The following is a 10,931-nucleotide window of genomic DNA, read 5'->3' on the forward strand; positions in this document are numbered from 1 at the left end:
AACCTAGCTAGCACACCATAGCTCTAATATCACTTGATGGAAATGGGATCGTGCTAGCTAGGGTGCGAGTGAGTGTGTAGGCTAGATTATCACTCAAGCAAATTACGTTCCAAGATAGATTAACTTGGCGGGAAAAGTTACTATAAACTTGGCCAACGGCCACAATGTCTACAACAAATCTGTAATCCCGAGGTCCCTTGTGTAATGAGAGAACTCAAGGACATGAGTCTGAAGCCAACCAAGGGATGAGTCCAAGGTCCAATCCTGCTGGTCACAACCGCACAATGGAAAAGAAAACTCCACTGCAGAGTCTAAAGCATCCGTACCACGTGCCGCAAGAAACAAAATACGAACTTGAAAGCAAGCCGTCTCTAGCTCAACATGCGGTTCGCCAAGAAAGCGGTGAAGGTGTACCTAAAGAGGTCCCACTGTCTGTTGATCGAGCATTTGGGACTTGGCTTTTGGGCCATTCTTTCGAGCATTTGGATGCAGACCTCGAAGATTGGTTCCGACGGGAGTTGTACTCTTGCATATTAATAAATAAAGAAATACCGAAAGGGACACAAGTGTTTGGGGCCAAACGTCTAGGGGTGGAACTCTACCACTATGTGTGTTCCCACGTGGATTTTCTCTCTCCCTTTCTCTCTCAGTTCTTCAAGTTGTTTGAAGTACTAAAAGTGTTGCCAAGCATGTAGATTGCAGTATCTTTGTTTTTTCGTCCGATCACTCGCCGAAAGTGATTACAAATAGCACCAGGCCCAAAGGCACCTGACGAAAAAGTCTCGTAACGGCCATGCAAAATCCGTCCACAGCGCCGAATACGGCTCTCACAAAGGTGGTGTCTCTAAAGCATAAGAATATCAATAGGACCACCCACTAAGCATCTCTGTAAGTTCTGTCTCAGACAGCCCCGATGGCGCACAAACTGTAGTCCTCCAAGGCCCTGTTTGTTCCATGAGACTATCCTCATGGTCTCAGTGAGAAAAGACCGATGTTGTTGTAGCAGCCAGGCAAGCTATGTTCAAGGTTGGTTTGGAAGGGGAGTAATCTGCATTCGATCGACCTCGAGATAAGCGAGACTGCATCTCATGTCCTACCCATGCCCAAGAGGCTCGTACGATCCTCTGAGTCACATCCTCTGTTCAAGAGTCCTCATGAGTATATACATAGCAAGGAGGAAGCTGTGCATCTGCAAAGAAGTGAACAACAATGTGCCTTCAGCTCGTGGCACCTAAAAGTATTTAACTCAAAAACTTTTGCCTCCAAAAAGCTCACTCGAAACTGCAAAAATATGCCAGCACAAAAAGTGGAAATCCGTATAGGCAGCCAGGCGTCAACCTGTCAGCACAAAAAACAAAAATCCGTATTATCTGCCACGTCATCATGCTCAACGCAATTTTCGACAATTTTGCCACGTCATCCTTTGTAATGCAAGCTCTGTGTATGTGTGTGTTAGGCCTCTCGATAGAACTTATAAGTTGGTACCTTTTCTTTCCTCTAGCTTTTAGACCCCTCGACTGGTTCTTGCAAAACACAGTAAACTTAGGTCTAGGCCCTTAGGCCGGTCCCTGCAAAACTCAATAAAGCTAGTCTCAGATATCCTAGAGCCTTGCAAATGCAAATGCCACATATAAAGAGAGATGTTCACACACAGAAGATTCTAGCTTTGACCTAGAGGTTGGCATGGACCACCTTTCTAGGGAGAGGAGATCCGTGACAAGCCAACGGACGCATAGGTCAAATGACCTCAACACAGAAACCCTAACCCTAAAACCTGTCACATCATCTAGGGAGGTGTATGTATGACTATTGCAGATTCATGGCAACACGCTCATTGTGGGCAGAGGCATTGTGGTGCCACGCAGGGCCCAATGGGTCACCGTGAAAGTTCAAGGGAGCCTTATAGGCTTCTTGAACATTTATGCGCCCAACCATGTGAGTGGAGGGGCTGAGTTTTGGTCACATCTTGCAAAGACCTTGCCTCATGCAAAGCAGTGGTGCATTGAAGGGGACTTCGACCTGTTGGAAGACCCCTCGAATAGGATTGGAGGCAACCATGTCAATATTCACAGGACAGAGTTGGCTACATGGGAACACCTATGTATGACTATGAGGATCTCAGATGTATGGCAGTATGCAGGCTTTGTACGGCCCTCAGATAGCCCTTCCTTCTCTCAGTCAAACCCCAGAGTCGAAAGCGTGAACCTATTCAAGATAGATCGCTTCTATGCTAGTGACCACATTTGTGACATGGGTGGCTCAGTTTGCAAAGTGACATGGACCACTTTTTCAAATCATGCGCCACTGTTTCTCACTGTGTCAGACAGACACACGAGTGGCAGTGTCATCCTACCCATCCCAAGAGGGTTTTGATGGATACACAGCTCAGAGAGCAAGTTGTGACACTGTGGACAAAGAGCTTGGCCGTGCAAGGGGACCTTGCTGTTAGAGCAGCCAATGGCCTTGTAGAGCTTAGCAGTTTCTTCCTCCAAGAGTCTGCAGCTTGCTTGCATGCGACCAGGGAAGAGGAGAAGCAACTCTGACGGGGCATTGCATCCTTACAGCGGATACAGGAGCACCACCCAGATAGTCCTTGGATGGAAGGGCAAATACAACAACTCGGCAGGAGCTGATCACCATAAAGGAGCGATGCCACGAGTTAACCTTTCATCGTCAGGCATCCCAATGGACGTAGGTCGCTGACAAGGTTCCTGGTGAGTTGTCACGTGACACATCCCAACCCTATGTGTCCGTGGACAAGCTACACCATAGCAGGGTTCCCGTCAATCAAGTCAGTTTAGATTAGCAGTGATCTGGCACTTTTGTGAGTCTATTCGTAGACCGTGCATCCCCAGTCACTTAGCATAGATGCATATCCTCCGGTTGCACACAGCATGATCATTGGAATTCCCATCAAAATCCATTAGCATCAGTTAGGGGAATTTTCCAGTGCATTTAGCCTATTTTCCTATTTATTGGGATTTTCACTTATTATTTTTAAGTGACTTTCCAACAAAAGTAGGTAGGGCAATTTTGCTAAGTTAATATATAAGCAAACCAAAGCTAGCACTACACAGCAGAAGAGGCAGCAGGAGCACCTTGCTCAACATGCAACTTCTCAGCAAGACCAACCCCCGCGACTACTCTGGCGTTTTCTCCACAAAAGACCTAGCGTTTTTGCATCAGATCAGCCTTGGTGATTTGTGCACAGCAGATCAGCCCCGGCGTCATCACGACACAACAGATCAGCCTAGCGTTTTTGCATTTGCAGAACACCGGCGACAGAAGGACCAATTTCAGCCCCTGGCGTTTTTGGATTTCAGCAGCAAATTAAGACCGGCATCATTCACGTAAAGTGTAGCAGATTCAGCCCGTAAAGACCATCAGTTTTCAGCCCTAAGAAACCTCATTTTTCAGCCAAGAAAACGCAGCCAAAACAGTCATTTTCAGCCACCGAAACAGTCTTGAAATTCAGCAATTAGAAGATCTCAGATTTCAGCCATCGTCGTCGTCGTCACCGTCGTCGTCGTCGGCATAGACCAAGTTGCATAGTCCATTGCATACGCATTGTACACCTTTGTGCAATCAAAGAATAGACCACTCTCGCCGACGAGAGTGGGGCCTTCGGAGGAGGGTTTTACAACCTCTCGGGTCTCGTATCTCTTCTCTCTCCTTCTCTCAGTCTCATTCACTTGCACGCACAATATCCACTCACTTTGTTCGTGATCATAGCACTCTCCATAAGACGAAAAGCTCTCTCTTTCCCTAAGAACTAAAAGGAACCTTGAGCAAAGATCACTAATCTTCAGAAAATACAACATTCATTCCGCTGCACCTAACATTGGTATAAGAGCTTTGGAAGTGTTCTGCATTACTCAAGGAAAGAACCACAAGAACCACAAGAATTTTTTTGCTTGTTGTGATCACACGAACCCAAGTTTACTTGGGCGTGGCGATTCCTAATCGTGTTTTGTTGAAGAGTGACAGGAATCCCAAAAAAGAAGGGCTTGTCCAGCCTCCCCTTGTGTCTCTTTTCACTCATTGAGAGCGGACCGTGCACTTAGTAGCCGGCCAATCGACGTGAGGTGGGAAAAAGCAACCTTGGTGTGAGTTCAAGGCCGCCAAGGGGTGCGCCCGCAGAAAAGGGTAGAACTCGGGTGAAGAGAAGATCCTTCTCCAACGCGATTTGCAAGCGAAATAACACCTCAAGAACCCTAGATTCTCACGAATCAAGGACCTCAAGAACCTCAAGAACCCAAGATTCTCACAAATCAAGGACCTCAAGAACCTCAAGACCCGCAAGAACCCAAGTTCCTCGTTAACTTAAGAACCCAAGACCCGCAAGAACCTAAGTTCCTCGTGAACTTCAGAACCCAAGAACCCACAAGAACCCACGATTGCAGAATGGTCATCACTCGAAGCGGAATGGATACTTTGCTTGGAAGTGATGAGGATGAGAGAGGCGAAGAAGAATTTTCCCCACCAAGAGGTTTTTCCGACCCTTCCCCATCTACGACAAAGATTGCACACTAACTTCTATGGAGGAGTTGGACCAAGAAAGAGAAGCAGAAAGAAAAGCCTACGAAGAAGATATGGCAACCATCGAGCGTAAGTACCAAGAAATAAGGGCAGCCATAAGGGCAGAATTTTATCGCGAGAACAAAGCACAAATGCAAGAGTTATTGCGACTCTTTTCTCAAGCTTAGGCACAGATGCAACAGAATCGGAAAAAGGAGACTCTCTCAGTCTCTTCTTCTCCAAAGCATGAAACACAGGATTTGCATGATCAAGATGTGATTTCTCACAAGCATGATGAATTGCATGAAGATGATGTGATTGTTCACAAGGATGATGTGTTAGTAGATGCTTTTTCTAGCGAAGCTAACCTCGTTGTAGATTCGATCAATCACCAAGAATCGATCTTGGCTTTCGAGTCGAGGTTCACAGATCCCCCACAAGTAGATTCGATCAATCACGAAGGAGCGATCTTGGCTCTCGAGCCTAGCTCAACAGAACCCCCTCAGAAAGAACCCACTCAAGAAGAACCCCGTCAGGAAGCACCGATCTTAGCTCTCGTGCCTAGGTCTCAAGAAACATCACAGGAAGTATTATGTGTTCGCATGATTGATATGCACGCATTGTTAGAGTGTTTCATTCGTGACGGTTTCCTGTATTTTAGTCAGCATCGTTATGTGATCCCTTTTCCTAAGCATGACATATTGTATGTTGAGCATGTTTCTCTCATGGATGAGCACGAATGTATGCAGATTGTTCATGAAAAGTTAAAAAGATTCTATGTCAAGAAGTCACATTCCATGTCTCTTCCTTGGCATGACACAGTTTCCGAATGAGCACATGATTGTATGAGCACCAAGCATGGGCATTTCCATTGTGATTTGCCACAGTTGATTGATTTCGATCAAACAGAAAAGATTCGATCGCATTGTTTGCATGTGTTTGATGAACGGGTTGTCACTCCGTCTTTATGTTCATCTACATTGGATACACGGTCTTTAGAGAAGACGAGATTTTTTTCCTTCGCTTTACATGGAATGGGTATGTTCATGCTTTTGTGTTGGAGATGGTTTCAGGAATTTTCAACCATGGAGATTCTTGAAGACGAAAGAAGCAGGACTCTAGACGAAGTTGAAGCAAGAAAGGAGATTCAGAAGACTTTGAGTCGCTTTTGGCGCGGCCCAAAGAAGCAAGCGTTGCAGACCTTTATGAAGTTCAAGTCCCGCATGACCCACACATCAGAGTGGGCCGGCGAAGAGTCCCTTCCAGAATTCCGGATGCTATTGGCGATCTCCCTCGACGCCATACAGTTCGGTACCAGTACCTCACTTTGAAAAGGAGGGGATGTCACGTGACACATCCCAACCCTATGTGTCCGTGGACAAGCTACACCATAGCAGGGTTCCTGTCAATCAAGTCAGTTTAGATTAGCAGTGATCTGGCACTTTTGTGAGTCTATTCGTAGACCGTGCATCCCCAATCACTTAGCATAGATGCATATCCTCCGGTTGCACACAGCATGATCATTGGAATTCCCATCAAAATCCATTAGCATCAGTTAGGGGAATTTTCCAGTGCATTTAGCCTATTTTCCTATTTATTGGGATTTTCACTTATTATTTTTAAGTGACTTTCCAACAAAGTAGGTAGGGCAAATTTGCTAAGTTAATATATAAGCAAACCAAAGCTAGCACTCCACAGCAGAAGAGGCAGCAGGAGCACCTTGCTCAACAGGCAACTTCTCAACAAGACCAACCCCCGCGACTACTCTGGCGTTTTCTCCACAGAAGACCTAGCGTTTTTGCATCAGATCAGCCTTGGCGATTTGTGCACAGCAGATCAGCCCCGGCGTCATCACGACACAACAGATCAACCTAGCGTTTTTGCATTTGCAGAACCCCGGCGACAGAAGGACCAATTTCAGCCCTTGGCGTTTTTGGATTTCAGCAGCAAATTAAGACCGGCATCATTCACGTAAAGTGTAGCAGATTCAGCCCGTAAAGACCATCAGTTTTCAGCCCTAAGAAACCTCATTTTTCAGCCAAGAAAACGCAGCCAAAACAGTCATTTTCAGCCACCGAAACAGTCTTGAAATTCAGCAATTAGAAGATCTCAGATTTCAGCCATCGTCGTCGTCGTCACAGTCGTCGTCGTCGGCATAGACCAAGTTGCATAGTCCATTGCATACGCATTGTACACCTTTGTGCAATCAAAGAATAAACCACTCTCGCCGACGAGAGTGGGGCCTTCGGAGGAGGGTTTTACAACCTCTCGGGTGTCGTATCTCTTCTCTCTCCTTCTCTCAGTCTCATTCACTTGCACACACAATATCCACTCACTTTGTTCGTGATCATAGCTCTCTCCATAAGACGGAAAGCTCTCTCTTTCCATAAGAACTAAAAGGAACCTTGAGCAATAAAGATCACTAATCTTGAGAAAATACAACATTCATTCCGCTGCACCTAACATGAGTTCTTTGAGATTGTGGGTTCTCACCATGCACACATTAGTGTTAGTTAGCTGAGGAGGCCTGATGGGTCTTCGAGCCAGAGGATATGTGTGCAGTTGCTACTGACTTCTACCGCGGGCTACTCTCAACCGAGCCACAGCCAGAGCGTCAGAGGCATGCAGCGAGCAGATGTGGGCACAGATGCCGTGCTTAGTCATTGAGGAGATGCGCCTGTGGGTCGCGCGCCCGCTCGAGCGAGAGGAGCTGCAAGAGGACCTCAGGGCACTTCCCAGTAGGGGTAGCTGCCCAAGGGAAGATGGTTTGACTCCCAATTTCTTTTTAGAGTACTCAAAGGTGCTTGGATTAGAGCTTTGTAGTGCTTACTAGCACATTTTGCAGACTGGGGTGATGCCTGACAACATGAGTGAAGAATTGAGCTATCTTATCTTCAAGAAGAGAGGCTCTTTGGACGAGATCCGACAGTGGCGAACCATCGCTATTCTCAACTCAGCCTACAAAATCTTAGCAAAGACTCTGAGTTTGAGGATTCAACCGATTCTGGAGAGCCTGTGGGATAAGCCCAGACTATGCCAAGGATAGCTTGAGCCCAAGAAGTTGGATGCAAGTGACAAGCTTGCCTCAAATGTGCGAATAGCACTTTGTTAGTGCTCTCAGCTTGCCCATTCGATCTGGGATAGTAAGAGCAAGATTTGCGATGAAAAATTTTGTGTTTTGTGAGGAGTGTGAAGATCAGCTCATTGACGAAATGACTACCTCGATCACTTGTGATTTCTAGAGGGCACCCAAACCTGCAAAAAATATTTTTATACGAAAATTTGTGTCAGTGGTTGATGTACAGTCGATGGTAGCCACTACCTCGACCCACTTGGTTGCATAATCCGTCGCTACCAGGAGATACTTACAATAGCCGGGTTGAGCAGGTGGAGCAATTGGACCAACAAAGTCCAAGCCCCATCGCTCAAAGGGCAACCACGCCATAGATACCTGCAGAGGGCGATTGGATTGCTTGCTAGGCTTGGGCGCACATCGTTGACAGACATCACAAATCTCGACATGAGCAATAGCATCTCTGAATAGATAGGGCCACCATAAGCTTGTCTGTAAGATTTTTTGCGCCGTGATGTGACCAAGGTAATGGCCACCTGTAGGACCACCGTGTGCATCTTCCAGAATGTGGTCCACTTCATGAGGGGAGACGCAGCTATGCAGCACACCATCTGGACCAGATTTGTAGAGTTGTCCGCTAATCAGAGAGAAGGGTCTAGACTTCAACAAGAGTCTTCTTTTTTGCAAGGGAAAAGCATTCTCAAGATATAGGCCAGTAGAGAGCAAATGTAACACATCTCCATACCATTCCGGGGTCGTGTCGACCTTAAAGAGATGACTATCCGAAAAGTCATCATCAACCCCAGTATCTTGCTCACCTGTGTGTATGCGAGAGAGGTGGTCAGCCGTGACGTGCGGCTTGCCTGGACAGAGAACCACGTCGAAATCAAATTCCTAGAATATCAATAGCCACCTCCAGACTCTTCCTGCAACTTGGGGTTTATTCAGAAGATAGCACAGCGCATGATGATCCATGATGATAGTGAAGTGAACCCCTAACAAGTAATAACGAAACTTTTGTAAAGAATACACCATAGCCAAACCTTCCCTTTCTGTGGTGCTGTAGTTGCGCTCAGCCTTTGTGAGCACTGAGCACGCGACTGGCATAGTGGACTGGGCAATCTAGGTTGAACTCCTTGCTAGGCTGAGTCAAGACCGCGCTGACCGCAAATTAACTAGCATCAGTATGGACATGAAAAGGAGTGGACCAATCAAGAGCAACTAAAATAGGTGCCTCAGTTAGGCGCTTTTTGAGATAGGCAAAAGCTTGGGATTCAGTTGTGGACCACTGAAAGGGTACAGCAGTACTAGTCAGGCGAGTCAAGGGTTGGGCAACCTCTGCATACATGCGAATGAACCTCCGATGATAGCCTGTATGGCCTCCAAATCTTTGAACACCTTGGGGATTAAGTGGAGGGGGCAATCTTAAAATGGCCACTATTTTCTCAGGGTCAAGTGCTAAACCTTCAATAGACACGACATGACCTAAAAGCGTACCTTGAGTCACCAAAAAAGTGGCACTTGTTTGGATTGAGCTTAAGACGCGCCTTGCGACACTTCGAGAAGACTGCAGAGAGTTGATCCAGGTGCTCCTCCAAGTTTTCCACCAGAGTGGAACATTGGGCGCCAGAGAAGGTGGAAAATCATCCATGAAGATTCTGAGATTGTCGTTGAGAAGGGGACAAAATATGATGTAGACAGTACGGTTGAATGGAGGAGCGTTTTTCAGCCCAAAGGACATCCTTTTGTAGATAAAAAATCCCCATGGAGTGACAAAAGTCCTCTTTACTTGGTCGTCAAGATGTATTCCTAACTGATTGTAGCCGTTGAACCCGTCCATGAAATTGTACAGTACATGCCCAGCGACATCTTCGAGGACTCTCTCAGTGAAAGGAGTCGGAAATCCATCCGGGATTGTCACCTTATTCAGAGCCCGGTAGTCGACACAAGCTCGAATTTTGTTGGACTGCTTCTTGGGAGCGATAACCATAGGGGACAACCATTCTAAGCGCTCCATGCTCCTCCTATCCTGGTAGCGGCCGCTATAAACTCCTCCAGAGATGCTTCACGTCGAAGACTTTCGCGTAGTTTCTATTGAGACGTCTTTGGAAGAGCTTTCTCTACCCACTTCTTGACCATAAATTCCCCTGGTTGCTAAGGAAGCTTGGCAACCAGAGACTTGGTTTTAGTCATGAGTTCTGCAAAAGCCTCCTCTGGCTGGAGCACAATGTTGGCCAACTCATCCAAAACCTTTTCTTGAAAGTCACATGGCCTGAATGTTGCACAAAATTGTTGTCTTAAAGCTGCCCAAGTTGGAAAGTGACTCCCTGCAAACTAATTGTACCACTTGTCTGCTAAACCATCCAAGGTTGATGGAAACAGCACCAAATAAGCATCTTCTCTATTAAGACCACGACCTCTACAGAGAGATACAAACCTCCTTGCATGGTCGACTGCATCTTCTGAGGAGAGTCCCTTGAAAGTAGGAAACTTGATGTTTAAATTGGCCAAAACACTGGTCAACTCTTCCATGGCCTCTTGCTCAAGAGCCTGTTGCTCAATAGCTTGCTGTAACAAAATGGGAGAGAGCTTTACTTGGGAAGGTGACCTGGAAGATGTAGAACCAGATAGAGGAATGGATGATGCGGTATGTGGAGGTATGGGTGATGGGGTTGGTGGACTTCTACTAGGTACCAAGGGTTGACGCCTGCTGTGGTAGTACTTCAGAGGACTCCGTAGTGCGCTTTGACGCTCTAATGACTGCCTTGTATATGTCATGCAGTAACCACAAACCCAACCAAGCTTTGGGCAAGAAGACTTTAACTGGCTGAACATCGGTCTAGACTCTACTAGACCAGGGCGAGTGACTAGACCACCTCGCTGGACGAGGGACGAGGAAGGACTAGACCAGGACGAGAGCTGGTTGGACCAGGGCGAGAGAGGACCAGACCAGCAGGGCGAGAGACTAGGTCAGCTAGACTAAGTTGTCTAGGGTGAAACTGGACCAAACCAGCAAGCTGCATTGTGCAAGGTGAAGTAGGCGAGGCTAGGTAAAAACCAGCTAGCTCCTCGATTTGTACCTCAACAAAGAGTGAGACTTCAGTTGAGGTCCCACCGGGCGTGCCAAAAATGAGAGCACCTGTAGCGTGGATACTGTGTCGTGCTCTCTACAGTGGGTGCTCCTCAGTGCAATATGCGTGACATCTCACTCAAACCGAATGAAAACACAGGAAACAATAGATAACAACAAATCAACACAGAGACACAGCAACAAACCAGAACATATGGACTCGACTATCTCAAAGGAACCAGTCCAGACTCCGGTGTGGCAGCACACTCA

At 46.7% G+C, this 10,931-nt stretch overlaps 1 long non-coding RNA gene across 2 annotated transcripts in view; it reads right to left on the reverse strand.

Moving 5' to 3' along the window:
• The window catches only part of LOC147424028 (uncharacterized), a 92,454-nt gene that overhangs the window by 27,658 nt on the left and 53,865 nt on the right, over window positions 1–10,931 (reverse strand). The gene's annotated exons all lie outside the window — the stretch shown is intronic.

Source organism: Adiantum capillus-veneris, chromosome 26 (assembly GCF_014529385.1).
Source record: "Adiantum capillus-veneris isolate H3 chromosome 26, ASM1452938v2, whole genome shotgun sequence".
NCBI classification, from domain to species: Eukaryota; Viridiplantae; Streptophyta; class Polypodiopsida; order Polypodiales; family Pteridaceae; genus Adiantum; species Adiantum capillus-veneris.